The 21,955-nt window shown below is 33.7% G+C and overlaps 18 non-coding genes and 72 pseudogenes across 18 annotated transcripts; all 90 read left to right on the top strand.

The window, feature by feature from the left end:
- The first annotated feature begins 2,145 nt into the window (after positions 1–2,145).
- LOC149723056 (5S ribosomal RNA) lies at positions 2,146–2,264 on the top strand (annotated as a pseudogene).
- Positions 2,265–2,363: 99 nt separating this feature from the next.
- LOC149723055 (5S ribosomal RNA) lies at positions 2,364–2,482 on the top strand (annotated as a pseudogene).
- A 99-nt stretch (positions 2,483–2,581) lies between these two features.
- LOC149723054 (5S ribosomal RNA) lies at positions 2,582–2,700 on the top strand (annotated as a pseudogene).
- Positions 2,701–2,800: 100 nt separating this feature from the next.
- On the top strand, positions 2,801–2,919 carry LOC149723053 (5S ribosomal RNA; annotated as a pseudogene).
- A 99-nt stretch (positions 2,920–3,018) lies between these two features.
- On the top strand, positions 3,019–3,137 carry LOC149723052 (5S ribosomal RNA; annotated as a pseudogene).
- Positions 3,138–3,237: 100 nt separating this feature from the next.
- Positions 3,238–3,346, top strand: LOC149723051 (5S ribosomal RNA; annotated as a pseudogene).
- Positions 3,347–3,445: 99 nt separating this feature from the next.
- Positions 3,446–3,554, top strand: LOC149723050 (5S ribosomal RNA; annotated as a pseudogene).
- A 100-nt stretch (positions 3,555–3,654) lies between these two features.
- LOC149723049 (5S ribosomal RNA) lies at positions 3,655–3,773 on the top strand (annotated as a pseudogene).
- Positions 3,774–3,872: 99 nt separating this feature from the next.
- On the top strand, positions 3,873–3,991 carry LOC149723048 (5S ribosomal RNA; annotated as a pseudogene).
- A 100-nt stretch (positions 3,992–4,091) lies between these two features.
- On the top strand, positions 4,092–4,210 carry LOC149723047 (5S ribosomal RNA; annotated as a pseudogene).
- Positions 4,211–4,310: 100 nt separating this feature from the next.
- LOC149723046 (5S ribosomal RNA) lies at positions 4,311–4,429 on the top strand. The gene has a single exon (XR_016387103.1). It is a non-coding gene; the product is annotated as a 5S ribosomal RNA (ribosomal RNA).
- Positions 4,430–4,529: 100 nt separating this feature from the next.
- Positions 4,530–4,648, top strand: LOC149723045 (5S ribosomal RNA; annotated as a pseudogene).
- A 307-nt stretch (positions 4,649–4,955) lies between these two features.
- Positions 4,956–5,074, top strand: LOC149723044 (5S ribosomal RNA; annotated as a pseudogene).
- Positions 5,075–5,174: 100 nt separating this feature from the next.
- LOC149723043 (5S ribosomal RNA) lies at positions 5,175–5,293 on the top strand (annotated as a pseudogene).
- A 100-nt stretch (positions 5,294–5,393) lies between these two features.
- On the top strand, positions 5,394–5,512 carry LOC149723042 (5S ribosomal RNA). Its single transcript, XR_016387102.1, has one exon. It is a non-coding gene; the product is annotated as a 5S ribosomal RNA (ribosomal RNA).
- A 99-nt stretch (positions 5,513–5,611) lies between these two features.
- On the top strand, positions 5,612–5,730 carry LOC149723041 (5S ribosomal RNA; annotated as a pseudogene).
- A 99-nt stretch (positions 5,731–5,829) lies between these two features.
- Positions 5,830–5,938, top strand: LOC149723040 (5S ribosomal RNA; annotated as a pseudogene).
- Positions 5,939–6,038: 100 nt separating this feature from the next.
- Positions 6,039–6,157, top strand: LOC149723039 (5S ribosomal RNA; annotated as a pseudogene).
- A 99-nt stretch (positions 6,158–6,256) lies between these two features.
- On the top strand, positions 6,257–6,365 carry LOC149723038 (5S ribosomal RNA; annotated as a pseudogene).
- Positions 6,366–6,464: 99 nt separating this feature from the next.
- Positions 6,465–6,583, top strand: LOC149723037 (5S ribosomal RNA; annotated as a pseudogene).
- A 100-nt stretch (positions 6,584–6,683) lies between these two features.
- On the top strand, positions 6,684–6,802 carry LOC149723036 (5S ribosomal RNA). The gene has a single exon (XR_016387101.1). It is a non-coding gene; the product is annotated as a 5S ribosomal RNA (ribosomal RNA).
- A 100-nt stretch (positions 6,803–6,902) lies between these two features.
- On the top strand, positions 6,903–7,021 carry LOC149723035 (5S ribosomal RNA; annotated as a pseudogene).
- A 99-nt stretch (positions 7,022–7,120) lies between these two features.
- LOC149723034 (5S ribosomal RNA) lies at positions 7,121–7,239 on the top strand (annotated as a pseudogene).
- A 99-nt stretch (positions 7,240–7,338) lies between these two features.
- On the top strand, positions 7,339–7,457 carry LOC149723033 (5S ribosomal RNA; annotated as a pseudogene).
- A 100-nt stretch (positions 7,458–7,557) lies between these two features.
- On the top strand, positions 7,558–7,676 carry LOC149723032 (5S ribosomal RNA; annotated as a pseudogene).
- A 100-nt stretch (positions 7,677–7,776) lies between these two features.
- On the top strand, positions 7,777–7,895 carry LOC149723031 (5S ribosomal RNA; annotated as a pseudogene).
- Positions 7,896–7,994: 99 nt separating this feature from the next.
- On the top strand, positions 7,995–8,113 carry LOC149723030 (5S ribosomal RNA; annotated as a pseudogene).
- A 99-nt stretch (positions 8,114–8,212) lies between these two features.
- Positions 8,213–8,331, top strand: LOC149723029 (5S ribosomal RNA; annotated as a pseudogene).
- A 100-nt stretch (positions 8,332–8,431) lies between these two features.
- LOC149723028 (5S ribosomal RNA) lies at positions 8,432–8,550 on the top strand (annotated as a pseudogene).
- Positions 8,551–8,650: 100 nt separating this feature from the next.
- On the top strand, positions 8,651–8,769 carry LOC149723027 (5S ribosomal RNA; annotated as a pseudogene).
- Positions 8,770–8,868: 99 nt separating this feature from the next.
- On the top strand, positions 8,869–8,987 carry LOC149723026 (5S ribosomal RNA; annotated as a pseudogene).
- A 99-nt stretch (positions 8,988–9,086) lies between these two features.
- Positions 9,087–9,205, top strand: LOC149723025 (5S ribosomal RNA; annotated as a pseudogene).
- Positions 9,206–9,305: 100 nt separating this feature from the next.
- Positions 9,306–9,424, top strand: LOC149723024 (5S ribosomal RNA; annotated as a pseudogene).
- A 101-nt stretch (positions 9,425–9,525) lies between these two features.
- Positions 9,526–9,644, top strand: LOC149723023 (5S ribosomal RNA; annotated as a pseudogene).
- Positions 9,645–9,743: 99 nt separating this feature from the next.
- LOC149723022 (5S ribosomal RNA) lies at positions 9,744–9,862 on the top strand (annotated as a pseudogene).
- Positions 9,863–9,961: 99 nt separating this feature from the next.
- On the top strand, positions 9,962–10,070 carry LOC149723021 (5S ribosomal RNA; annotated as a pseudogene).
- Positions 10,071–10,169: 99 nt separating this feature from the next.
- LOC149723020 (5S ribosomal RNA) lies at positions 10,170–10,278 on the top strand (annotated as a pseudogene).
- A 100-nt stretch (positions 10,279–10,378) lies between these two features.
- Positions 10,379–10,497, top strand: LOC149723019 (5S ribosomal RNA; annotated as a pseudogene).
- A 99-nt stretch (positions 10,498–10,596) lies between these two features.
- LOC149723018 (5S ribosomal RNA) lies at positions 10,597–10,715 on the top strand. The gene has a single exon (XR_016387099.1). It is a non-coding gene; the product is annotated as a 5S ribosomal RNA (ribosomal RNA).
- Positions 10,716–10,814: 99 nt separating this feature from the next.
- Positions 10,815–10,933, top strand: LOC149723017 (5S ribosomal RNA; annotated as a pseudogene).
- A 308-nt stretch (positions 10,934–11,241) lies between these two features.
- Positions 11,242–11,350, top strand: LOC149723016 (5S ribosomal RNA; annotated as a pseudogene).
- Positions 11,351–11,449: 99 nt separating this feature from the next.
- LOC149723015 (5S ribosomal RNA) lies at positions 11,450–11,568 on the top strand. Its single transcript, XR_016387098.1, has one exon. It is a non-coding gene; the product is annotated as a 5S ribosomal RNA (ribosomal RNA).
- Positions 11,569–11,668: 100 nt separating this feature from the next.
- LOC149723014 (5S ribosomal RNA) lies at positions 11,669–11,787 on the top strand. Its single transcript, XR_016387097.1, has one exon. It is a non-coding gene; the product is annotated as a 5S ribosomal RNA (ribosomal RNA).
- A 100-nt stretch (positions 11,788–11,887) lies between these two features.
- LOC149723013 (5S ribosomal RNA) lies at positions 11,888–12,006 on the top strand (annotated as a pseudogene).
- Positions 12,007–12,105: 99 nt separating this feature from the next.
- LOC149723012 (5S ribosomal RNA) lies at positions 12,106–12,222 on the top strand (annotated as a pseudogene).
- A 100-nt stretch (positions 12,223–12,322) lies between these two features.
- LOC149723011 (5S ribosomal RNA) lies at positions 12,323–12,441 on the top strand. Its single transcript, XR_016387096.1, has one exon. It is a non-coding gene; the product is annotated as a 5S ribosomal RNA (ribosomal RNA).
- Positions 12,442–12,540: 99 nt separating this feature from the next.
- On the top strand, positions 12,541–12,659 carry LOC149723010 (5S ribosomal RNA). The gene has a single exon (XR_016387095.1). It is a non-coding gene; the product is annotated as a 5S ribosomal RNA (ribosomal RNA).
- A 100-nt stretch (positions 12,660–12,759) lies between these two features.
- On the top strand, positions 12,760–12,878 carry LOC149723009 (5S ribosomal RNA). Its single transcript, XR_016387094.1, has one exon. It is a non-coding gene; the product is annotated as a 5S ribosomal RNA (ribosomal RNA).
- A 100-nt stretch (positions 12,879–12,978) lies between these two features.
- LOC149723008 (5S ribosomal RNA) lies at positions 12,979–13,097 on the top strand (annotated as a pseudogene).
- Positions 13,098–13,196: 99 nt separating this feature from the next.
- LOC149723007 (5S ribosomal RNA) lies at positions 13,197–13,315 on the top strand (annotated as a pseudogene).
- Positions 13,316–13,415: 100 nt separating this feature from the next.
- LOC149723006 (5S ribosomal RNA) lies at positions 13,416–13,534 on the top strand (annotated as a pseudogene).
- Positions 13,535–13,634: 100 nt separating this feature from the next.
- LOC149723005 (5S ribosomal RNA) lies at positions 13,635–13,753 on the top strand (annotated as a pseudogene).
- Positions 13,754–13,852: 99 nt separating this feature from the next.
- LOC149723004 (5S ribosomal RNA) lies at positions 13,853–13,971 on the top strand (annotated as a pseudogene).
- A 100-nt stretch (positions 13,972–14,071) lies between these two features.
- On the top strand, positions 14,072–14,190 carry LOC149723003 (5S ribosomal RNA; annotated as a pseudogene).
- A 99-nt stretch (positions 14,191–14,289) lies between these two features.
- On the top strand, positions 14,290–14,408 carry LOC149723002 (5S ribosomal RNA; annotated as a pseudogene).
- A 100-nt stretch (positions 14,409–14,508) lies between these two features.
- LOC149723001 (5S ribosomal RNA) lies at positions 14,509–14,627 on the top strand (annotated as a pseudogene).
- Positions 14,628–14,725: 98 nt separating this feature from the next.
- Positions 14,726–14,844, top strand: LOC149723000 (5S ribosomal RNA; annotated as a pseudogene).
- Positions 14,845–14,944: 100 nt separating this feature from the next.
- On the top strand, positions 14,945–15,063 carry LOC149722999 (5S ribosomal RNA; annotated as a pseudogene).
- Positions 15,064–15,162: 99 nt separating this feature from the next.
- On the top strand, positions 15,163–15,281 carry LOC149722998 (5S ribosomal RNA; annotated as a pseudogene).
- A 100-nt stretch (positions 15,282–15,381) lies between these two features.
- Positions 15,382–15,500, top strand: LOC149722997 (5S ribosomal RNA; annotated as a pseudogene).
- A 99-nt stretch (positions 15,501–15,599) lies between these two features.
- Positions 15,600–15,718, top strand: LOC149722996 (5S ribosomal RNA; annotated as a pseudogene).
- Positions 15,719–15,819: 101 nt separating this feature from the next.
- Positions 15,820–15,938, top strand: LOC149722995 (5S ribosomal RNA; annotated as a pseudogene).
- Positions 15,939–16,037: 99 nt separating this feature from the next.
- Positions 16,038–16,146, top strand: LOC149722994 (5S ribosomal RNA; annotated as a pseudogene).
- A 99-nt stretch (positions 16,147–16,245) lies between these two features.
- LOC149722993 (5S ribosomal RNA) lies at positions 16,246–16,364 on the top strand. The gene has a single exon (XR_016387093.1). It is a non-coding gene; the product is annotated as a 5S ribosomal RNA (ribosomal RNA).
- Positions 16,365–16,463: 99 nt separating this feature from the next.
- On the top strand, positions 16,464–16,582 carry LOC149722992 (5S ribosomal RNA; annotated as a pseudogene).
- Positions 16,583–16,681: 99 nt separating this feature from the next.
- Positions 16,682–16,800, top strand: LOC149722991 (5S ribosomal RNA; annotated as a pseudogene).
- A 100-nt stretch (positions 16,801–16,900) lies between these two features.
- On the top strand, positions 16,901–17,019 carry LOC149722990 (5S ribosomal RNA; annotated as a pseudogene).
- A 101-nt stretch (positions 17,020–17,120) lies between these two features.
- On the top strand, positions 17,121–17,239 carry LOC149722989 (5S ribosomal RNA; annotated as a pseudogene).
- A 99-nt stretch (positions 17,240–17,338) lies between these two features.
- Positions 17,339–17,447, top strand: LOC149722988 (5S ribosomal RNA; annotated as a pseudogene).
- A 100-nt stretch (positions 17,448–17,547) lies between these two features.
- On the top strand, positions 17,548–17,666 carry LOC149722987 (5S ribosomal RNA). The gene has a single exon (XR_016387083.1). It is a non-coding gene; the product is annotated as a 5S ribosomal RNA (ribosomal RNA).
- A 99-nt stretch (positions 17,667–17,765) lies between these two features.
- On the top strand, positions 17,766–17,884 carry LOC149722986 (5S ribosomal RNA; annotated as a pseudogene).
- A 100-nt stretch (positions 17,885–17,984) lies between these two features.
- Positions 17,985–18,103, top strand: LOC149722985 (5S ribosomal RNA; annotated as a pseudogene).
- Positions 18,104–18,202: 99 nt separating this feature from the next.
- Positions 18,203–18,321, top strand: LOC149722984 (5S ribosomal RNA). The gene has a single exon (XR_016387088.1). It is a non-coding gene; the product is annotated as a 5S ribosomal RNA (ribosomal RNA).
- Positions 18,322–18,421: 100 nt separating this feature from the next.
- Positions 18,422–18,540, top strand: LOC149722983 (5S ribosomal RNA). Its single transcript, XR_016387026.1, has one exon. It is a non-coding gene; the product is annotated as a 5S ribosomal RNA (ribosomal RNA).
- A 100-nt stretch (positions 18,541–18,640) lies between these two features.
- Positions 18,641–18,749, top strand: LOC149722982 (5S ribosomal RNA; annotated as a pseudogene).
- A 100-nt stretch (positions 18,750–18,849) lies between these two features.
- LOC149722981 (5S ribosomal RNA) lies at positions 18,850–18,968 on the top strand. Its single transcript, XR_016387082.1, has one exon. It is a non-coding gene; the product is annotated as a 5S ribosomal RNA (ribosomal RNA).
- Positions 18,969–19,067: 99 nt separating this feature from the next.
- LOC149722980 (5S ribosomal RNA) lies at positions 19,068–19,186 on the top strand (annotated as a pseudogene).
- Positions 19,187–19,259: 73 nt separating this feature from the next.
- Positions 19,260–19,378, top strand: LOC149722979 (5S ribosomal RNA). Its single transcript, XR_016387111.1, has one exon. It is a non-coding gene; the product is annotated as a 5S ribosomal RNA (ribosomal RNA).
- A 101-nt stretch (positions 19,379–19,479) lies between these two features.
- Positions 19,480–19,598, top strand: LOC149722978 (5S ribosomal RNA; annotated as a pseudogene).
- A 73-nt stretch (positions 19,599–19,671) lies between these two features.
- On the top strand, positions 19,672–19,790 carry LOC149722977 (5S ribosomal RNA). Its single transcript, XR_016387100.1, has one exon. It is a non-coding gene; the product is annotated as a 5S ribosomal RNA (ribosomal RNA).
- A 99-nt stretch (positions 19,791–19,889) lies between these two features.
- LOC149722976 (5S ribosomal RNA) lies at positions 19,890–20,007 on the top strand (annotated as a pseudogene).
- A 99-nt stretch (positions 20,008–20,106) lies between these two features.
- LOC149722975 (5S ribosomal RNA) lies at positions 20,107–20,225 on the top strand (annotated as a pseudogene).
- Positions 20,226–20,324: 99 nt separating this feature from the next.
- On the top strand, positions 20,325–20,433 carry LOC149722974 (5S ribosomal RNA; annotated as a pseudogene).
- A 100-nt stretch (positions 20,434–20,533) lies between these two features.
- Positions 20,534–20,652, top strand: LOC149722973 (5S ribosomal RNA; annotated as a pseudogene).
- Positions 20,653–20,752: 100 nt separating this feature from the next.
- Positions 20,753–20,871, top strand: LOC149722972 (5S ribosomal RNA). Its single transcript, XR_016387091.1, has one exon. It is a non-coding gene; the product is annotated as a 5S ribosomal RNA (ribosomal RNA).
- Positions 20,872–20,971: 100 nt separating this feature from the next.
- LOC149722971 (5S ribosomal RNA) lies at positions 20,972–21,090 on the top strand (annotated as a pseudogene).
- A 73-nt stretch (positions 21,091–21,163) lies between these two features.
- On the top strand, positions 21,164–21,272 carry LOC149722970 (5S ribosomal RNA; annotated as a pseudogene).
- Positions 21,273–21,371: 99 nt separating this feature from the next.
- On the top strand, positions 21,372–21,480 carry LOC149722969 (5S ribosomal RNA; annotated as a pseudogene).
- Positions 21,481–21,579: 99 nt separating this feature from the next.
- On the top strand, positions 21,580–21,698 carry LOC149722968 (5S ribosomal RNA; annotated as a pseudogene).
- A 73-nt stretch (positions 21,699–21,771) lies between these two features.
- On the top strand, positions 21,772–21,890 carry LOC149722967 (5S ribosomal RNA). The gene has a single exon (XR_016387090.1). It is a non-coding gene; the product is annotated as a 5S ribosomal RNA (ribosomal RNA).
- Positions 21,891–21,955: the final 65 nt, after the last annotated feature.

The raw sequence follows: 21,955 nt of genomic DNA, 5'->3' as shown, positions 1-21,955 counted from the left end.
AGGGTGGAAATTTTCACTGTCGGGGGGTAAATTTCAACCTTCCTCGTCAGTTCCACCCTTAGTGTTGTTATATTTCCACCTATTTACCTAAATGTAGTCCGTCCCACCCTGTTCTTATTAATTAGGTTGCAAATTCATCTCCAATAGGGTGGTTTTAATTTTTACAAATTATTTTTTTTCGTTTCTTTTTTTTATCGTCATGCGAATTCGTTCGCAGCGGGAGTTAGCGCGCATATAACATAACTCTCTTATCTTTTCTTTTCAGGATTGTAACATGTTTAATGCTTGCAGTTTGGCTGTGAAAGTTATCTTTTATGTTGTGTGTTACGTCACAATTGCGCCTAGTTGGATTGCGGGAAACAATTTTTTTGCATTCCTTTTTGCTATCGGAGTCCAAGTGGGCTGCCGTTTTGTATCTGTAAACATCTATTTGTTTGAGCCACCCTGTATGTCATCTTGCGACCTGAATAATTGTTCGGTATGTATGTTTTGGGATATAGTTGTAACCTTGATGTATGTAACCTTTTTTTGTGTGTGCAAATTTAGAAAACCGCATGCACGCCCACACGTATATAACCAATTGCAGGAGTAAAAATAGGTACAAATTTAGTAAAAATAGGTACAAGAAGAAACGAGAGACACGGTGTTTATACCGAAGATATAACGATAGGAAAACGATGCTCGTCTACGCTTCGGTGCACACACGCGGTTTTAAATCTAAAAAATTTAGTCTAAAAATTATAAATATACAATATGATTTGATTTTAATCAAGAGATTAAAGAATAAATGCTAGAATTAAGAATTGAGATAAGTGCGGAAAAAGTCGCCCAAAAAACAACAAGAACAACTGTTCGACGAAAAAGAATCTATATGAGTCAAATATGACCACTACGTGCTCGATAACGCTGGTTTTGCAATACCTCAACTTCTATGTGGCAGGTAAAATTGGTCAAGCGTTAAATAAGTACCGTTTCGCGCGCGAATTGTAAGAAGATGTGTTTCGTGTAGAGAATGCCATGGGTTGACTTTCTTTTTAATACCATAATTGTTTCTGTTTGTTAGGTTTAATTTAACAACAGTAGTAAGTGTCTGGTTATTTCATGGCGCAATTTTCGTTACCTTGCCCATGTGCAAACTGTAGCAAACTTGTACCAAAGCGTGAGTTTCTGGATCATTTATATAGAGTATTTCGTTGCAAAATATCCGACTGTGGAAGAATATACTCTACTCGGGGAAGCTATAAAACGCATTTACATAGAATGCACAGATCAGTGTTTAGAAATACCAACGAGACGCCATTACAATCTGCTTCACCGGATTTATTGCTGGTTCATGATGATCCTCCTACAGAGGTAGAAGATAATTGTGAATTATCTCCAGTGCAAGAAATACCGGAACAAGAAGATAGTTGGGATAAAAGCAACTTGATTACAAATTTTTGCAAAATGTGCATAAAAATGAAAGAACATTATGTATTGCCGGACTCAACTTACAGATGTATAATGCAAGATATAATTGCATTTGTAACTGTTTTTCACCAAAACTTACTACGAGCAAACATCAATTTTATTCATGGCAAAGATGAGTATTTGTTCGATAGTGAATGCTTCATGACTGCATGGGAAAATATTCAAAATCACACTGTTTTTGACAGTTACTGTAAATCCATTGGTTACGTTGAACCTGTGCAAATTCAGTTAGAGGTAAATGAAACATATCAATACATTCCCATTCTTGATACAGTCAAAGAATTTCTTAGGCACAGTGATGTTTGGCAAGCTATATGCAACAACCTTCCATCCAATCACATTTTACCGTCTCGAGGGTGCAACTATTTCTATGATTTCACAGATGGCTTATTTTTTAAAAATCATAAATATTTCAAGGGAGATAAAAATATGCTTCGCCTGCACTTTTATTGCGACGAATTAGAAGTATGTAATCCATTAGGAAGTTCCAAAAGAAAAAATAAGCTTACAGGCTTTTATTTTACACGACATTTTTCTGCTCTTCGAAACATTTTCTTGGCTTGAATGAGTTAGGCAATAATTATAAAACTAAATTTTCAAAAATACGCTTTTGGTATAAAATGATTTTTTAATTTACCTTAACAATATATTAATCAAGATTCAAAACATTATTCTGCCTATCTCCATACCAGATTGAAAGTACCCGATCTCGTCCGATCTCGGAAGTCAAGCAATCTCGGGTTCAGTTAGTACTTGAATGGGTGACCGTCTGGGAATACTGAATGATTTAGGCAATAATTATAAAACAAAATTTTAAAAAATACGCTTTTGGTATAAAATGATTTTTTAATTTACGTTAACAAAATATTAATCAAGATTCAAAACATAGTTCTGCCTATCTCCATACCAGATTGAAAGTACCCGATCTCGTCCGATCTCGGAAGTCAAGCAATTTCGGGTTCAGTTAGTACTTGAATGGGTGACCGTCTGGGAATACTGAATGAGTTAGGCAATGATTATAAAACAAAATTTTCAAAAATACGCTTTTGGTATAAAATGATTTTTTAATTTACGTTAACAACATATTAATCAAGATTCAATAGAGTATTCTGCCTATCTCCGTACCAGATTGAAAGTACCCGATCTCGTCCGATCTCGGAAGTCAAGCAATTTCGGGTTCAGTTAGTACTTGAATGGGTGACCGTCTGGGAATACTGAATGAGTTAGGCAATGATTATAAAACAAAATTTTCAAAATTACGCTTTTGGTATAAAATGATTTTTTTAATTTACGTTAACAATATATTAATCAAGATTCAAAACATAATTCTGCCTATCTCCATACCAGATTGAAAGTACCCGATCTCGTCCGATCTCCGAAGTCAAGCGATCTCGGGTTCAGTTAGTACTTGAATGAGTGACCGTCTGGGAATACTCAATGAGTTAGGCAATAATTATGAAACAAAATTTTCAAAAATACGCTTTTGGTATAAAATGATTTTTTAATTTACGTTAACAACATATTAATCAAGATTCAAAACATAATTCTGCCTATCTCCATACCAGATTGAAAGTACCCGATCTCGTCCGATCTCGGAAGTCAAGCAATCTCGGGTTCAGTTAGTACTTGAATGGGTGACCGTCTGGGAATACTGAGTGAGTTAGGCAATAATTATAAAACAAAATTTTCAAAAATACGCTTTTGGTATAAAATGATTTTTTTAATTTACGTTAACAATATATTAATCAAGATTCAAAACATTATTCTGCCTATCTCCATACCAGATTGAAAGTACCCGATCTCGGAAGTCAAGCAATCTCGGGTTCAGTTAGTACTTAAATGGGTGACCGTTTGGGAATACTGAATGAGTTAGGCAATAATTATAAAACAAAATTATCAAAAATACGCTTTTGGTATAAAATGATTTTTTAATTTACGTTAACAACATATTAATCAAGATTCAAAACATAATTCTGCCTATCTCCATACCAGATTGAAAGTACCCGATCTCGGAAGTCAAGCAATCTCGGGTTCAGTTAGTACTTGAATGGGTGACCGTCTGGGAATTCTGAATGAGTTAGGCAATAATTATAAAACAAAATTATCAAAAATACGCTTTTGGTATAAAATGATTTTTTTAATTTACGTTAACAATATATTAATCAAGATTCAAAACATTATTCTGCCTATCTCCATACCAGAATGAAAGTACCCGATCTCGTCCGATCTCGGAAGTCAAGCAATCTCGGGTTCAGTTAGTACTTAAATGGGTGACCGTTTGGGAATACTGAATGAGTTAGGCAATAATTATAAAACAAAATTTTCAAAAATACGCTTTTGGTATAAAATGATTTTTTAATTTACGTTAACAACATATTAATCAAGATTCAAAACATAATTCTGCCTATCTCCATACCAGATTGAAAGTACCCGATCTCGTCCGATCTCGGAAGTCAAGCAATCTCGGGTTCAGTTAGTACTTGAATGGGTGACCGTCTGGGAATACTGAATGAGTTGGGCAATAATTATAAAACAAAATTTTCAAAAATACACTTTTGGTATAAAATGATTTTTTTAATTTACGTTAACAATATATTAATCAAGATTCAAAACATAAATCTGCCAATCTCCATACCAGTTTGAAAGTAGCCGATCTCGTCCGATCTCGGAAGTCAAGCAATCTCGGGTTCGGTTAGTACTTGAATGGGTGACCGTCTGGGAATACTGAATGAGTTAGGCAATGATTATAAAACAAAATTTTCAAAAATACGCTTTTGGTATAAAATGTTTTTTTTAATTTACGTTAACAATATATTAATCAAGATTCAAAACATTATTCTGCCTATCTCCATACCAGATTGAAAGTACCCGATCTCGTCCGATCTCGGAAGTCAAGCAATCTCGGGTTCAGTTAGTACTTGAATGGGTGACCGTCTGGGAATACTGAATGAGTTAGGCAATGATTATAAAACTAAATTTTCAAAAATACGCTTTTGGTATAAAATGATTTTTTTAATTTACGTTAACAATATATTAATCAAGATTCAAAACATTATTCTGCCTATCTCCATACCAGATTGAAAGTACCCGATCTCGCCCGATCTCGGAAGTCAAGCAATCTCGGGTTCAGTTAGTACTTGAATGGGTGACCGTCTGGGAATACTGAATGAGTTAGGCAATAATTATAAAACTAAATTTTCAAAAATACGCTTTTAGTATAAAATGATTTTTTAATTTACCTTAACAATATATTAATCAAGATTCAAAACATTATTCTGCCTATCTCCATACCAGATTGAAAGTACCCGATCTCGGAAGTCAAGCAATCTCGGGTTCAGTTAGTATTTGAATGGGTGACCGTCTGGGAATACTGAATGATTTAGGCAATAATTATAAAACAAAATTTTTAAAAATACGCTTTTGGTATAAAATGATTTTTTAATTTACGTTAACAACATATTAATCAAGATTCAAAACATAATTCTCCCTATCTCCATACCAGATTGAAAGTACCCGATCTCGTCCGATCACGGAAGTCAAGCAATCTCGGGTTCAGTTAGTACTTGAATGGGTGACCGTCTGGGAATACTGAATGAGTTAGGCAATGATTATAAAACAAAATTTTCAAAAATACGCTTTTGGTATAAAATGATTTTTTTAATTTACGTTAACAATATATTAATCAAGATTCAAAACATTATTCTGCCTATCTCCATACCAGATTGAAAGTACCCGATCTCGTCCGATCTCGGAAGTCAAGCAATCTCGGGTTCAGTTAGTACTTGAATGGGTGACCGTCTGGGAATACTGAATGAGTTAGGCGATGATTATAAAACTAAATTTTCAAAAATACGCTTTTGGTATAAAATGATTTTTTTAATTTACGTTAACAATATATTAATCAAGATTCAAAACATTATTCTGCCTATCTCCATACCAGATTGAAAGTACCCGATCTCGTCCGATCTCGGAAGTCAAGCAATCTCGGGTTCAGTTAGTACTTGAATGGGTGACCGTCTGGGAATACTGAATGAGTTAGGCAATAATTATAAAACTAAATTTTCAAAAATACGCTTTTGGTATAAAATGATTTTTTAATTTACCTTAACAATATATTAATCAAGATTCAATACAGTATTCTGCCTATCTCCATACCAGATTGAAAGTACCCGATCTCGTCCGCTCTCGGAAGTCAAGCAATCTCGGGTTCAGTTAGTACTTGAATGGGTGACCGTCTGGGAATACTGAATGAGTTAGGCAATGATTATAAAACAAAATTTTCAAAAATACGCTTTTGGTATAAAATGATTTTTTAATTTACGTTAACAATATATTAATCAAGATTCAAAACATTATTCTGCCTATCTCCATACCAGATTGAAAGTACCCGATCTCGGAAGTCAAGCAATCTCGGATTCAGTTAGTACTTGAATGGGTGACCGTCTGGGAATACTGAATGAGTTAGGCAATGATTATAAAACTAAATTTTCAAAAATACCCTTTTGGTATAAAATGATTTTTTTAATTTAGGTTAACAATATATTAATCAAGATTCAAAACATTATTCTGTCTATCTCCATACCAGATTGAAAGTACCCGATCTCGTCCGATCTCGGAAGTCAAGCAATCTCGGGTTCAGTTAGTACTTGAATGGGTGACCGTCTGGGAATACTGAATGAGTTAGGCAATAATTATAAAACAAATTTTTTAAAAATACGCTTTTGGTATAAAATGATTTTTTAATTTACGTTAACAACATATTAATCAAGATTCAAAACATAATTCTGCCTATGTCCATACCAGATTGAAAGTACCCGATCTCGGAAGTCAAGCAATCTCGGGTTCAGTTAGTACTTGAATGGGTGACCGTCTGGGAATACTGAATGAGTTAGGCAATAATTATAAAACTAAATTTTCAAAAATTCCCTTCTGGTATAAAATGATTTTTTAATTTACCTTAACAATATATTAATCAAGATTCAATACAGTATTGTGCCTATCTCCATACCAGATAGAAAGTACCCGATCTCGTCCGATCTCGGAAGTCAAGCAATCTCGGGTTCAGTTAGTACTTGAATGGGTGACCGTCTGGGAATACTGAATGAGTTAGGCAATGATTATAAAACAAAATTTTCAAAAATACGCTTTTGGTATAAAATGAATTTTTTAATTTACGTTAACAATATATTAATCAAGATTCAAAACATTTTTCTGCCTATCTCCATACCAGATTGAAAGTACCCGATCTCGTCCGATCTCGGAAGTCAAGCAATCTCGGGTTCAGTTAGTACTTGAATGGGTGACCGTCTGGGAATACTGAATGAGTTAGGCAATGATTATAAAACTAAATTTTCAAAAATACGCTTTTGGTATAAAATGATTTTTTTAATTTACGTTAACAATATATTAATCAAGATTCAAAACATTATTCTGCCTATCTCCATACCAGATTGAAAGTACCCGATCTCGCCCGATCTCGGAAGTCAAGCAATCTCGGGTTCAGTTAGTACTTGAATGGGTGACCGTCTGGGAATACTGAATGAGTTAGGCAATAATTATAAAACTAAATTTTCAAAAATACGCTTTTAGTATAAAATGATTTTTTAATTTACCTTAACAATATATTAATCAAGATTCAAAACATTATTCTGCCTATCTCCATACCAGATTGAAAGTACCCGATTTCGTCCGATCTCGGAAGTCAAGCAATCTCGGGTTCAGTTAGTATTTGAATGGGTGACCGTCTGGGAATACTGAATGATTTAGGCAATAATTATAAAACAAAATTTTTAAAAATACGCTTTTGGTATAAAATGATTTTTTAATTTACGTTAACAACATATTAATCAAGATTCAAAACATAATTCTCCCTATCTCCATACCAGATTGAAAGTACCCGATCTCGTCCGATCACGGAAGTCAAGCAATCTCGGGTTCAGTTAGTACTTGAATGGGTGACCGTCTGGGAATACTGAATGAGTTAGGCAATGATTATAAAACTAAATTTTCAAAAATACGCTTTTGGTATAAAATGATTTTTTTAATTTACGTTAACAATATATTAATCAAGATTCAAAACATTATTCTGCCTATCTCCATACCAGATTGAAAGTACCCGATCTCGCCCGATCTCGGAAGTCAAGCAATCTCGGGTTCAGTTAGTACTTGAATGGGTGACCGTCTGGGAATACTGAATGAGTTAGGCAATGATTATAAAACTAAATTTTCAAAAATACGCTTTTGGTATAAAATGATTTTTTTAATTTACGTTAACAATATATTAATCAAGATTCAAAACATTATTCTGTCTATCTCCATACCAGATTGAAAGTACCCGATCTCGTCCGATCTCGGAAGTCAAGCAATCTCGGGTTCAGTTAGTACTTGAATGGGTGACCGTCTGGGAATACTGAATGAGTTAGGCAATAATTATAAAACTAAATTTTCAAAAATACGCTTTTGGTATAAAATGATTTTTTAATTTACCTTAACAATATATTAATCAAGATTCAAAACATTATTCTGCCTATCTCCATACCAGATTGAAAGTACCCGATTTCGTCCGATCTCGGAAGTCAAGCAATCTCGGGTTCAGTTAGTATTTGAATGGGTGACCGTCTGGGAATACTGAATGATTTAGGCAATAATTATAAAACAAAATTTTTAAAAATACGCTTTTGGTATAAAATGATTTTTTAATTTACGTTAACAACATATTAATCAAGATTCAAAACATAATTCTCCCTATCTCCATACCAGATTGAAAGTACCCGATCTCGTCCGATCACGGAAGTCAAGCAATCTCGGGTTCAGTTAGTACTTGAATGGGTGACCGTCTGGGAATACTGAATGAGTTAGGCAATGATTATAAAACTAAATTTTCAAAAATACGCTTTTGGTATAAAATGATTTTTTTAATTTACGTTAACAATATATTAATCAAGATTCAAAACATTATTCTGCCTATCTCCATACCAGATTGAAAGTACCCGATCTCGCCCGATCTCGGAAGTCAAGCAATCTCGGGTTCAGTTAGTACTTGAATGGGTGACCGTCTGGGAATACTGAATGAGTTAGGCAATGATTATAAAACTAAATTTTCAAAAATACGCTTTTGGTATAAAATGATTTTTTTAATTTACGTTAACAATATATTAATCAAGATTCAAAACATTATTCTGTCTATCTCCATACCAGATTGAAAGTACCCGATCTCGTCCGATCTCGGAAGTCAAGCAATCTCGGGTTCAGTTAGTACTTGAATGGGTGACCGTCTGGGAATACTGAATGAGTTAGGCAATAATTATAAAACTAAATTTTCAAAAATACGCTTTTGGTATAAAATGATTTTTTAATTTACCTTAACAATATATTAATCAAGATTCAAAACATTATTCTGCCTATCTCCATACCAGATTGAAAGTACCCGATCTCGTCCGATCTCGGAAGTCAAGCAATCTCGGGTTCAGTTAGTACTTGAATGGGTGACCGTCTGGGAATACTGAATGATTTAGGCAATAATTATAAAACAAAATTTTAAAAAATACGCTTTTGGTATAAAATGATTTTTTAATTTACGTTAACAAAATATTAATCAAGATTCAAAACATAGTTCTGCCTATCTCCATACCAGATTGAAAGTACCCGATCTCGTCCGATCTCGGAAGTCAAGCAATTTCGGGTTCAGTTAGTACTTGAATGGGTGACCGTCTGGGAATACTGAATGAGTTAGGCAATGATTATAAAACAAAATTTTTCAAAAATACGCTTTTGGTATAAAATGATTTTTTAATTTACGTTAACAACATATTAATCAAGATTCAATAGAGTATTCTGCCTATCTCCGTACCAGATTGAAAGTACCCGATCTCGTCCGATCTCGGAAGTCAAGCAATTTCGGGTTCAGTTAGTACTTGAATGGGTGACCGTCTGGGAATACTGAATGAGTTAGGCAATGATTATAAAACAAAATTTTCAAAATTACGCTTTTGGTATAAAATGATTTTTTTTAATTTACGTTAACAATATATTAATCAAGATTCAAAACATAATTCTGCCTATCTCCATACCAGATTGAAAGTACCCGATCTCGTCCGATCTCCGAAGTCAAGCGATCTCGGGTTCAGTTAGTACTTGAATGAGTGACCGTCTGGGAATACTCAATGAGTTAGGCAATAATTATGAAACAAAATTTTCAAAAATACGCTTTTGGTATAAAATGATTTTTTAATTTACGTTAACAACATATTAATCAAGATTCAAAACATAATTCTGCCTATCTCCATACCAGATTGAAAGTACCCGATCTCGTCCGATCTCGGAAGTCAAGCAATCTCGGGTTCAGTTAGTACTTGAATGGGTGACCGTCTGGGAATACTGAGTGAGTTAGGCAATAATTATAAAACAAAATTTTCAAAATACGCTTTTGGTATAAAATGATTTTTTTAATTTACGTTAACAATATATTAATCAAGATTCAAAACATTATTCTGCCTATCTCCATACCAGATTGAAAGTACCCGATCTCGGAAGTCAAGCAATCTCGGGTTCAGTTAGTACTTAAATGGGTGACCGTTTGGGAATACTGAATGAGTTAGGCAATAATTATAAAACAAAATTATCAAAAATACGCTTTTGGTATAAAATGATTTTTTAATTTACGTTAACAACATATTAATCAAGATTCAAAACATAATTCTGCCTATCTCCATACCAGATTGAAAGTACCCGATCTCGGAAGTCAAGCAATCTCGGGTTCAGTTAGTACTTGAATGGGTGACCGTCTGGGAATTCTGAATGAGTTAGGCAATAATTATAAAACAAAATTATCAAAAATACGCTTTTGGTATAAAATGATTTTTTTAATTTACGTTAACAATATATTAATCAAGATTCAAAACATTATTCTGCCTATCTCCATACCAGATTGAAAGTACCCGATCTCGTCCGATCTCGGAAGTCAAGCAATCTCGGGTTCAGTTAGTACTTAAATGGGTGACCGTTTGGGAATACTGAATGAGTTAGGCAATAATTATAAAACAAAATTTTCAAAAATACGCTTTTGGTATAAAATGATTTTTTAATTTACGTTAACAACATATTAATCAAGATTCAAAACATAATTCTGCCTATCTCCATACCAGATTGAAAGTACCCGATCTCGTCCGATCTCGGAAGTCAAGCAATCTCGGGTTCAGTTAGTACTTGAATGGGTGACCGTCTGGGAATACTGAATGAGTTAGGCAATAATTATAAAACAAAATTTTCAAAAATACGCTTTTGGTATAAAATGATTTTTTAATTTACGTTAACAACATATTAATCAAGATTCAAAACATAATTCTGCCTATCTCCATACCAGATTGAAAGTACCCGATCTCGTTCGATCTCGGAAGTCAAGCAAACTCGGGTTCGGTTAGTACTTGAATGGGTGACCGTCTGGGAATACTGAATGAGTTAGGCAATGATTATAAAACAAAATTTTCAAAAATACGCTTTTGGTATAAAATGATTTTTTAATTTACCTTAACAATATATTAGTCAAGATTCAATAAAGTATTCTGCCTATCTCCATACCAGATTGAAAGTACCCGATCTCGGAAGTCAAGCAATCTCTCGTTCAGTTAGTACTTGAATGGGTGACCGTCTGGGAATACAGAATGATTTAGGCAATGATTATAAAACAAAATTTTCAAATTAAACGCTTTTGGTATAAAATGATTTTTTAATTTACTTTAACAATATATTAATCAAGATTCAAAACATAATTCTGCCTAACTACATACCAGATTGAAAGTACCCGATCTCGGAAGTCAAGCAATCTCGGGTTCAGTTAGTACTTGAATGGGTGACCGTCTGGGAATACTGAATGAGTTAGGCAATAATTATAAAACAAAATTTTTAAAAATACGCTTTTGGTATAAAATGATTTTTTAATTTACGTTAACAACATATTAATCAAGATTCAAAACATAATTCTGCCTATCTCCATACCAGATTGAAAGTACCCGATCTCGTCCGATCTCGGAAGTCAAGCAATCTCGGGTTCAGTTAGTACTTGAATGGGTGACCGTCTGGGAATACTGAATGAGTTAGGCAATGATTATAAAACAAAATTTTTAAAAATACGCTTTTGGTATAAAATGATTTTTTTAATTTACCTTAACAATATATTAATCAAGATTCAATAAAGTATTCTGCCTATCTCCATACCAGATTGAAAGTACCCGATCTCGTCCGATCTCGGAAGTCAAGCAATCTCGGGTTCAGTTAGTACTTGAATGGGTGACCGTCTGGGAATACTGAATGAGTTAGGCAATGATTATAAAACAAAATTTTTAAAAATACGCTTTTGGTATAAAATGATTTTTTTAATTTACCTTAACAATATATTAATCAAGATTCAATAAAGTATTCTGCCTATCTCCATACCAGATTGAAAGTACCCGATCTCGTCCGATCTCGGAAGTCAAGCAATCTCGGGTTCAGTTAGTACTTGAATGGGTGACCGTCTGGGAATACTGATTGAGTTAGGCAATAATTATAAAACAAAATTTTTAAAAATACGCTTTTGGTATAAAATGATTTTTTAATTTACGTTAACAACATATTAATCAAGATTCAAAACATAATTCTGCCTATCTCCACCAGATTGAAAGTACCCGATCTCGTCCGATCTCGGAAGTCAAGCAATCTCGGGTTCAGTTAGTACTTGAATGGGTGACCGTCTGGGAATACTGAATGAGTTAGGCAATGATTATAAAACAAAATTTTTAAAAATACGCTTTTGGTATAAAATGATTTTTTTAATTTACCTTAACAATATATTAATCAAGATTCAATAAAGTATTCTGCCTATCTCCATACCAGATTGAAAGTACCCGATCTCGTCCGATCTCGGAAGTCAAGCAATCTCGGGTTCAGTTAGTACTTGAATGGGTGACCGTCTGGGAATACTGAATGAGTTAGGCAATAATTATAAAACAAAATTTTTAAAAATACGCTTTTGGTATAAAATGATTTTTTAATTTACGTTAACAACATATTAATCAAGATTCAAAACATAATTCTGCCTATCTCCATACCAGATTGAAAGTACCCGATCTCGTCCGATCTCGGAAGTCAAGCAATCTCGGGTTCAGTTAGTACTTGAATGGGTGACCGTCTGGGAATACTGAATGAGTTAGGCAATGATTATAAAACAAAATTTTTAAAAATACGCTTTTGGTATAAAATGATTTTTTTAATTTACCTTAACAATATATTAATCAAGATTCAATAAAGTATTCTGCCTATCTCCATACCAGATTGAAAGTACCCGATCTCGTCCGATCTCGGAAGTCAAGCAATCTCGGGTTCAGTTAGTACTTGAATGGGTGACCGTCTGGGAATACTGAATGAGTTAGGCAATAATTTTAAATCAAAATTTTCAAAAATACGCTTTTGGTATAAAATAATTTTTTTAATTTAAATTAACAATATATTAATCAAGATTCAATACAGTATTCTGCCTATCTCCATACCAGATTGAAAGTACCCGATCTCGTTCGATCTCGAAAGTCAAGCAATCTCGGGTTTAGTTAGTACTTGAATGAGTGACCGTCTGGGAATACTGAATGAGTTAGGCAATAATTATAAAACAAAATTTTCAAAAATACGCTTTTGGTATAAAATGATTTTTTAATTTACGTTAACAACATATTAATCAAGATTCAATACAGTATTCTGCCTATCTCCGTACCAGATTGAAAGTACCCGATCTCGTCCGATCTAGGAAGTCAAGCAATCTCGGGTTCAGTTAGTACTTGAATGGGTGACCGTCTGGGAATACTGAATGAGTTAGGCAATGATTATAAAACAAAATTTTTAAAAATACGCTTTTGGTATAAAATGATTTTTTTAATTTACCTTAACAATATATTAATCAAGATTCAATAAAGTATTCTGCCTATCTCCATACCAGATTGAAAGTACCCGATCTCGTCCGATCTCGCAAGTCAAGCAATCTCGGGTTCAGTTAGTACTTGAATGGGTGACCGTCTGGGAATACTGAATCAGTTAGGCAATGATTATAAAACAAAATTTTCAAAAATACGCTTTTGGTATAAAATGATTTTTTTAATTTACGTTAACAATATATTAATCAAGATTCAAAACATAATTCTGCCTATCTCCATACCAGATTGAAAGTACCCGATCTCGTCCGATCTCCGAAGTCAAGCGATCTCGGGTTCAGTTAGTACTTGAATGAGTGACCGTCTGGGAATACTCAATGAGTTAGGCAATAATTATAAAACAAAATTTTCAAAAATACGCTTTTGGTATAAAATGATTTTTAAATTTACGTTAACAACATATTAATCAAGATTCAAAACATAATTCTGCCTATCTCCATACCAGATTGAAAGTACCCGATCTCGTCCGATCTCGGAAGTCAAGCAAACTCGGGTTCAGTTAGTACTTGAATGGGTGACCGTCTTGGAATACTGAATATGTTAGGCAATAATTTTAAATCAAAATTTTCAAAAATACGCTTTTGGTATAAAATATTTTTTTTAATTTAACTTAACAATATATTAATCAAGATTCAATACAGTATTCTGCCTATCTCCATACCAGATTGAAAGTACCCGATCTCGTTCGATCTCGAAAGTCAAGCAATCTCGGGTTTAGTTAGTACTTGAATGAGTGACCGTCTGGGAATACTGAATGAGTTAGGCAATAATTATAAAACAAAATTTTCAAAAATACGCTTTTGGTATAGAATGATTTTTTAATTTACGTTAACAACATATTAATCAAGATTCAATACAGTATTCTGGCTATCTCCGTACCAGATTGAAAGTACCCGATCTCGTCCGATCTCGGAAGTCAAGCAATCTCGGGTTCAGTTAGTACTTGAATGGGTGACCGTCTGGGAATACTGAATGAGTTAGGCAATGATTATAAAACAAAATTTTCAAAATTACGCTTTTGGTATAAAATGATTTTTTTAATTTACGTTAACAATATATTAATCAAGATTCAAAACATAATTCTGCCTATCTCCATACCAGATTGAAAGTACCCGATCTCGTCCGATCTCCGAAGTCAAGCGATCTCGGGTTCAGTTAGTACTTGAATGAGTGACCGTCTGGGAATACTCAATGAGTTAGGCAATAATTATGAAACAAAATTTTCAAAATACGCTGTTGGTATAAAATGATTTTTAAATTTACGTTAACAACATATTAATCAAGATTCAAAACATAATTCTGCCTATCTCCATACCAGATTGAAAGTACCCGATCTCGTCCGATCTAGGAAGTCAAGCAATCTCGGGTTCAGTTAGTACTTGAATGGGTGACCGTCTGGGAATACTGAATGAGTTAGGCAATGATTATAAAACAAAATTTTCAAAATTACGCTTTTGGTATAAAATGATTTTTTTAATTTACGTTAACAATATATTAATCAAGATTCAAAACATAATTCTGCCTATCTCCATACCAGATTGAAAGTACCCGATCTCGTCCGATCTCCGAAGTCAAGCGATCTCGGGTTCAGTTAGTACTTGAATGAGTGACCGTCTGGGAATACTCAATGAGTTAGGCAATAATTATGAAACAAAATTTTCAAAAATACGCTGTTGGTATAAAATGATTTTTAAATTTACGTTAACAACATATTAATCAAGATTCAAAACATAATTCTGCCTATCTCCGTACCAGATTGAAAGTACCCGATCTCGTCCGATCTCGGAAGTCAAGCAATCTCGGGTTCAGTTAGTACTTGAATGGGTGACCGTCTGGGAATACTGAATGAGTTAGGCAATGATTATAAAACAAAACTTTCAAAATTACGCTTTTGGTATAAAATGATTTTTTTAATTTACGTTAACAATATATTAATCAAGATTCAAAACATAATTCTGCCTATCTCCATACCAGATTGAAAGTACCCGATCTCGTCCGATCTCCGAAGTCAAGCGATCTCGGGTTCAGTTAGTACTTGAATGAGTGACCGTCTGGGAATACTCAATGAGTTAGGCAATAATTATGAAACAAAATTTTCAAAAATACGCTGTTGGTATAAAATGATTTTTAAATTTACGTTAACAACATATTAATCAAGATTCAAAACATAATTCTGCCTATCTCCATACCAGATTGAAAGTACCCGATCTCGTCCGATCTAGGAAGTCAAGCAATCTCGGGTTCAGTTAGTACTTGAATGGGTGACCGTCTGGGAATACTGAATGAGTTAGGCAATGATTATAAAACAAAATTTTCAAAATTACGCTTTTGGTATAAAATGATTTTTTTTAATTTACGTTAACAATATATTAATCAAGATTCAAAACATAATTCTGCCTATCTCCATACCAGATTGAAAGTACCCGATCTCGTCCGATCTCCGAAGTCAAGCGATCTCGGGTTCAGTTAGTACTTGAATGAGTGACCGTCTGGGAATACTCAATGAGTTAGGCAATAATTATGAAACAAAATTTTCAAAAATACGCTGTTGGTATAAAATGATTTTTAAATTTACGTTAACAACATATTAATCAAGATTCAAAACATTATTCTGCCTATCTCCATACCAGATTGAAAGTACCCGATCTCGGAAGTCAAGCAATCTCGGGTTCAGTTAGTACTTAAATGGGTGACCGTTTGGGAATACTGAATGAGTTAGGCAATAATTATAAAACAAAATTTTCAAAAATAAGCTTTTGGTATAAAATGATTTTTTAATTTACGTTAACAACATATTAATCAAGATTCAAAACATAATTCTGCCTATCTCCATACCAGATTGAAAGTACCCGATCTCGTCCGATCTCGGAAGTCAAGCAATCTCGGGTTCAGTTAGTACTTGAATGGGTGACCGTCTGGGAATACTGAATGAGTTAGGCAATAATTATAAAACAAAATTATCAAAAATACGCTTTTGGTATAAAATGATTTTTTTAATTTACGTTAACAATATATTAATCAAGATTCAAAACATATTCTGCCTATCTCCATACCAGATTGAAAGTACCCGATCTCGTCCGATCTCGGAAGTCAAGCAATCTCGGGTTCAGTTAGTACTTAAATGGGTGACCGTTTGGGAATACTGAATGAGTTAGGCAATAATTATAAAACAAAATTTTCAAAAATACGCTTTTGGTATAAAATGATTTTTTAATTTACGTTAACAACATATTAATCAAGATTCAAAACATAATTCTGCCTATCTCCATACCAGATTGAAAGTACCCGATCTCGTCCGATATCGGAAGTCAAGCAATCTCGGGTTCAGTTAGTACTTGAGTGGGTGACCGTCTGGGAATACTGAATGAGTTGGGCAATAATTATAAAACAAAATTTTCAAAAATACACTTTTGGTATAAAATGATTTTTTTAATTTACGTTAACAATATATTAATCAAGATTCAAAACATAAGTCTGCCTATCTCCATACCAGTTTGAAAGTAGCCGATCTCGTCCGATCTCGGAAGTCAAGCAATCTCGGGTTCGGTTAGTAGTTGGATGGGTGACCGTCTGGGAATACTGAATGAGTTAGGCAATGATTATAAAACAAAATTTTTCAAAAATACGCTTTTGGTATAAAATGATTTTTTTAATTTACGTTAACAATATATTAATCAAGATTCAAAACATTATTCTGCCTACCTCCATACCAGATTGAAAGTACCCGATCTCGTCCGATCTCGGAAGTCAAGAAATCTCGGGTTCAGTTAGTACTTGAATGGGTGACCGTCTGGGAATACTGAATGAGTTAGGCAATAATTATAAAACAAATTTGTCAAAAATACGCTTTTGGTATAAAATGATTTTTTAATTTACGTTAACAACATATTAATCAAGATTCATAACATAATTCTGCCTATCTCCATACCAGATTGAAAGTACCCGATCTCGGAAGTCAAGCAATCTCGGGTTCAGTTAGTACTTAAATGGGTGACCGTCTGGGAATACTGAATGAGTTAGGCAATAATTATAAAACAAAATTTTCAAAAATACGCTTTTCGTATAAAATGATTTTTTTAATTTACGTTAACAATATATTAATCAAGATTCAAAACATTATTCTGCCTATCTCCATACCAGATTGAAAGTACCCGATCTCGTCCGATCTCGGAAGTCAAGCAATCTCGGGTTAAGTTAGTACTTGAATGGGTGACCGTTTGGGAATACTGAATGAGTTAGGCAATAATTATAAAACAAAATTTTCAAAAATAGGCTTTTGGTATAAAATGATTTTTTAATTTACGTTAACAACATATTAATCAAGATTCAAAACATAATTCTGCCTATCTCCATACCAGATTGAAAGTACCCGATCTCGTCCGATCTCGGAAGTCAAGCAATCTCGGGTTCAGTTAGTACTTGAATGGGTGACCGTCTGGGAATACTGAATGAGTTGGGCAATAATTATAAAACAAAATTTTCAAAAATACACTTTTGGTATAAAAATGATTTTTTAATTTACGTTAACAATATATTAATCAAGATTCAAAACATAAATCTGCCTATCTCCATACCAGTTTGAAAGTACCCGATCTCGTCCGATCTCGGAAGTCAAGCAATCTCGGGTTCGGTTAGTAGTTGGATGGGTGACCGTCTGGGAATACTGAATGAGTTAGGCAATGATTATAAAACAAAATTTTCAAAAATACGCTTTTGGTATAAAATGATTTTTTAATTTACGTTAACAATATATTAATCAAGATTCAAAACATTATTCTGCCTATCTCCATACCAGATTGAAAGCACCCGATCTCGTCCGATCTCGGAAGTCAAGCAATCTCGGGTTCAGTTAGTACTTGAATGGGTGACCGTCTGGGAATACTGAATGAGTTAGGCAATGATTATAAAACAAAATTTTCAAAAATACGCTTTTGGTATAAAATGATTTTTTTAATTTACGGTAACAATATATTAATCAAGATTCATAACATAATTCTGCCTATCTCCATACCAGATTGAAAGCACCCGATCTCGTCCGATCTCGGAAGTCAAGCAATCTCGGGTTCAGTTAGTACTTGAATGGGTGACCGTCTGGGAATACTGAATGAGTTAGGCAATGATTATAAAACAAAATTTTCAAAAATACGCTTTTGGTATAAAATGATTTTTTTAATTTACGGTAACAATATATTAATCAAGATTCAAAACATTATTCTGCCTATCTCCATACCAGATTGAAAGTACCCGATCTCGGAAGTCAAGCAATCTCGGGTTCAGTTAGTACTTGAATGGGTGACCGTCTGGGAATACTGAATGAGTTAGGCAATAATTATAAAACAAAATTTTCAAAAATACGCTTTTGGTATAAAATGATTTTTTTAATTTACGTTAACAATATATTAATCAAGATTCTAAACATTATTCTGCCTATCTCCATACCAGATTGAAAGTACCCGATCTCGTCCGATCTCGGAAGTCAAGCAATCTCGGGTTAAGTTAGTACTTGAATGGGTGACCGTTTGGGAATACTGAATGAGTTAGGCAATAATTATAAAACAAAATTTTCAAAAATAGGCTTTTGGTATAAAATGATTTTTTAATTTACGTTAACAACATATTAATCAAGATTCAAAACATAATTCTGCCTATCTCCATACCAGATTGAAAGTACCCGGTCTCGTGCGATCTCGGAAGTCAAGCAATCTCGGGTTCAGTTAGTACTTGAATGGGTGACCGTCTGGGAATACTGAATGAGTTAGGCAATGATTATAAAACAAAATTTTCAAAAATACGCTTTTGGCATAAAATGTTAATCAAGATTCATAACATAATTCTGCCTATCTCCATACCAGATTGAAAGTACCCGATCTCGTCCGATCTCGGAAGTTAAGCAATCCCGGGTTCAGTTAGTACTTGAATGGGTGACCGTCTGGGAATACTGAATGAGTTAGGCAATAATTATAAAACAAAATTTTCAAAAATACGCTTTTGGTATAAAATGATTTTTTTTAATTTACGTTAACAATATATTAATCAAGATTCAAAACATTATTCTGTCTATCTCCATACCAGATTGAAAGTACCCGATCTCGTGCGATCTCGGAAGTCAAGCAATCTCGGGTTCAGTTAGTACTTGAATGGGTGACCGTCTGGGAATACTGAATGAGTTAGGCAATGATTATAAAACAAAATTTTCAAAAATACGCTTTTGGCATAAAATGTTAATCAAGATTCATAACATAATTCTGCCTATCTCCATACCAGATTGAAAGTACCCGATCTCGTCCGATCTCGGAAGTTAAGCAATCCCGGGTTCAGTTAGTACTTGAATGGGTGACCGTCTGGGAATACTGAATGAGTTAGGCAATAATTATAAAACAAAATTTTCAAAAATACGCTTTTGGTATAAAATGATTTTTTAATTTACGTTAACAATATATTAATCAAGATTCAAAACATTATTCTGCCTACTCCATACCAGATTGAAAGTACCCGGTCTCGTGCGACCTCGGAAGTCAAGCAATCTCGGGTTCAGTTAGTACTTGAATGGGTGACCGTCTGGGAATACTGAATGAGTTAGGCAATAATTATAAAACAAAATTTTCAAAAATACGCTTTTGGTATAAAATGATTTTTTAATTTACGTTAACAAAATATTAATCAAGATTCAAAACATTATACTGCCTATCTCCATACCAGATTGAAAGTACCCGATCTCGTCCGATCTCGGAAGTCAAGCAATCTCGGGTTCAGTTAGTACTTGAATGGGTGACCGTTTGGGAATACTGAATGAGTTAGGCAATAATTATAAAACAAAATTTTCAAAAATAGGCTTTTGGTATAAAATGATTTTTTAATTTACGTTAACAACATATTAATCAAGATTCAAAACATAATTCTGCCTATCTCCATACCAGATTGAAAGTACCCGATCTCGGAAGTCAAGCAATCTCGGGTTCAGTTAGTACTTGAATGGGTGACCGTCTGGGAATACTGAATGAGTTAGGCAATAATTATAAAACAAAATTTTCAAAAATACACTTTTGGTATAAAATGATTTTTTTAATTTACGTTAACAATATATTAATCAAGATTCAAAACATAATTCTGCCTCTCTCCATACCAGTTTGAAAGTACCCGATCTCGTCCGATCTCGGAAGTCAAGCAATCTCGGGTTCGGTTAGTAGTTGGATGGGTGACCGTCTGGGAATACTGAATGAGTTAGGCAATGAGTATAAAACAAAATTTTCAAAAATACGCTTTTGGTATAAAATGATTTTTTTAATCTACGTTAACAATATATTAATCAAGATTCAAAACATTATTCTGCCTATCTCCATACCAGATTGAAAGTACCCGATCTCGTCCGATCTCGGAAGTCAAGCAATCTCGGGTTCAGTTAGTACTTGAATGGGTGACCGTCTGGGAATACTGAATGAGTTAGGCAATAATTATAAAACAAAATTTTCAAAAATAGGCTTTTGGTATAAAATGATTTTTTTAATTTACGTTAACAACATATTAATCAAGATTCAAAACATAATTCTGCCTATCTCCATACCAGATTGAAAGTACCCGGTCTCGTGCGATCTCGGAAGTCAAGCAATCTCGGGTTCAGTTAGTACTTGAATGGGTGACCGTCTGGGAATACTGAATGAGTTAGGCAATGATTATAAAACAAAATTTTCAAAAATACGCTTTTGGCATAAAATGTTAATCAAGATTCATAACATAATTCTGCCTATCTCCATACCAGATTGAAAGTACCCGATCTCGGAAGTCAAGCAATCTCGGGTTCAGTTAGTACTTGAATGGGTGACCGTCTGGGAATACTGAATGAGTTAGGCAATAATTATAAAACAAAATTTTCAAAAATACGCTTTTGGTATAAAATGATTTTTTAATTTACGTTAACAATATATTAATCAAGATTCTAAACATTATTCTGCCTATCTCCATACCAGATTGAAAGTACCCGATCTCGGAAGTCAAGCAATCTCGGGTTAAGTTAGTACTTGAATGGGTGACCGTTTGGGAATACTGAATGAGTTAGGCAATAATTATAAAACAAAATTTTCAAAAATAGGCTTTTGGTATAAAATGATTTTTTAATTTACGTTAACAACATATTAATCAAGATTCAAAACATAATTCTGCCTATCTCCATACCAGATTGAAAGTACCCGGTCTCGTGCGATCTCGGAAGTCAAGCAATCTCGGGTTCAGTTAGTACTTGAATGGGTGACCGTCTGGGAATACTGAATGAGTTAGGCAATGATTATAAAACAAAATTTTCAAAAATACGCTTTTGGCATAAAATGTTAATCAAGATTCAAAACATAATTCTGCCTATCTCCATACCAGATTGAAAGTACCCGATCTCGTCCGATCTCGGAAGTCAAGCAATCTCGGGTTCAGTTAGTACTTGAATGGGTGACCGTCTGGGAATACTGAATGAGTTAGGCAATAATTATAAACAAAATTTTCAAAAATACACTTTTGGTATAAATGATTTTTTTTTAATTTACGTT

Source organism: Ciona robusta, unplaced genomic scaffold (genome assembly GCF_009617815.1).
Source record: "Ciona robusta unplaced genomic scaffold, ASM961781v2 AP042751.1".
NCBI classification, from domain to species: Eukaryota; Metazoa; Chordata; class Ascidiacea; order Phlebobranchia; family Cionidae; genus Ciona; species Ciona robusta.
Note: the sequence above shows the minus strand (reverse complement) of the source record. Positions and strands in the feature narration are given on the sequence as shown.